A 2,011-nucleotide genomic window follows, 5' to 3' on the forward strand; every position below is an offset into this window, starting at 1 on the left:
GGGAGACCCCCCTCTTCCTCCCCCACCCAGACTGTCCGGGGCAGGCGGCCAGTCGGCCCCGCCAGGAGCAGGAGATGGATGGAGGTGGGTTTCAGCCCAGGCCTGGCTGGGCCCTGACACTGCCGCTGCTTTCCTGGGTTGCTCATGGGGACCGGGATACTATTTTTCACGGATTAAGGTTTTCAGAGGAGGAAGAGACGGGGCCAGGCAAGAGAAGGGGCCATTGTCAGTGCTGACCATCCCCCTGGACCCCGAGGTCCACGCCCACCGACTTCAGAGTTCCAGAAAGGCTGGGAACCTGTGCCAGGAGGGAGCCGAGGGGGACCTCGAGATCTCCGGTCCCCGAGGCCGGGCCGGATCTTCCTGTGTTCCCCGAGTGTCTTCCTCCTCCAGGCCCGCCAGACGCGCCCCCAGAAAGCAGCGCCAGTCCTGGGTTCTGCCAATGGTGCCCCATGGGGCTGTGGGAGGTTGCCGTGCCTGGGAGCCCGGAGCAGGAGGTTGCAGAAGACAGAACTGGGAGCCGTGGCCCCTCTCCCGCCCCTGGAGCCGGATCGCTCACCCCCCACCCGAGGGCTGTCTTCCTCCGGCACCTGCTCTGCTTGCTTTTCAGGCACAGATCTGCCCGGCCTGTTTGCTGCACCTGCTCGGGTCCCGCGGCCCTGCTGGGCGTCCGGAGCCTCCCTCCCCTGGAGGGGGTTGCTCAGAAGGCACCTGGAGAGCAGCCTGTAGCCCCTGGGCCCCGGTCCTCCCCACCCCTTCAGGCTGCCACCCCACCTCTTCCCGCCTGGTACCCTTGACCTCTGGACGCCAGGGAGCGATGCCCAGTGACTGACGACCGTGGCATTTGCTCCACCTGTGTGAATAGGATTTGGTTAGGGTGAGTGGGACAAAGGGGTGCGCTGGGGGGCCCCTGGTTGTGGCTTTTCATGCTGCTAGGTGGCTGCATGGGCTTGCTTACTGTGTCAGCACGTGGGTCCTTGAATGATTTTTGTGGAGGTTTTCCAGATCAACGAACCAGAAACAATATGGCTTGAAGTAGGGGCCAGCGAGGCCAGGCCAGCTCTGCCCCTCTGCCTCTCCCGGGCTGCAGTGTCTGGGGACCCTGGGCGTCCTTTCCTGTTCAAACATTGTCCCTCCTGACCCTAGGTTTCCAAACCCCACTGGGGGAGGGCCGAAGGAGCAGATGGGCACCCCGGAGACTGAGATGGAGGGGCCCTGGGAGCTGGGGTCCCTTGCCACATCCCTCCGGCCTCTCCCCTGTGCTTGCTCCGGGCTTCGTGGGGCTCCCAATTCACTCTGGAAGCTGGGGGCCACCAGGGTGAGGTTCGTGGGCAGAGGGCCCTGCACGGGGTCCGATGCCTGGAGCTCATGGCCCTTCCCGCCTCGGGGGCCCTGATCTGTCCCCCGTTTTCTATGCCACTGCGCTGTTTCATATCTCTGCGTCCGAAGCTGACTGTGGGTACGCCTTTCAGACAGCCTCCCCGAGTGTGTTTTGTTTATAAATGCTGTTTTTAGTGCAATAAAGGTGTTTCGGGAATGCGGGGGTGGAGATCTGCCTTCTTCAGCGTTTAATATCAAGAGAGAAATTTTGCCTTGAATCCCAGGGGGGTGGTGGGAGGCCTTCGAGGTCTGTGAACTCTCAGCCCTTTCCGACCCTCTGGGCCTCCTGCTTGGGGGAGGCGAGGAAGCAAGACTGCCCCCAGGCAGTGCCGTGGGGGCCCCAGGCCTCGTTGCGATGACGGCTACCTCCTCGTTCAGCAGGTGTCTGCAGGCACTTCCCTGAGGGACTGTCCCCATCCTCACATCACTCAGTCGTCTGCCCAAGGCAGCGTAGCTAACGGGGAGCCCGGACTTGAACCTGTGCCCTCACTTCAGCCACCAAGGAAAGAGCGAGGCAGGGTCTGCCCCTTCTGGGTGCTGTCCACTGGGGACAAAGACACTGGACATGTGGTGTCATCGCTGATGGGGACTGTCAGCTGTCAAAACAGGAGCACCCCCTCTGACCTGCCCC

At 62.9% G+C, this 2,011-nt stretch overlaps 1 long non-coding RNA gene across 1 annotated transcript; it reads left to right on the forward strand.

The window, feature by feature from the left end:
- Positions 1 to 14: 14 nt before the first annotated feature.
- On the forward strand, positions 15 to 1,537 carry LOC120589542 (uncharacterized). The gene is made up of 2 exons (XR_005649522.1): positions 15 to 877; positions 1,147 to 1,537. It is a non-coding gene; the product is annotated as an uncharacterized LOC120589542 (long non-coding RNA).
- Positions 1,538 to 2,011: the final 474 nt, after the last annotated feature.

The sequence above is a fragment of the Pteropus medius genome, unplaced genomic scaffold (assembly GCF_902729225.1).
Source record: "Pteropus medius unplaced genomic scaffold, Ma_sr-lr_union100, whole genome shotgun sequence".
NCBI lineage: Eukaryota > Metazoa > Chordata > Mammalia > Chiroptera > Pteropodidae > Pteropus > Pteropus medius.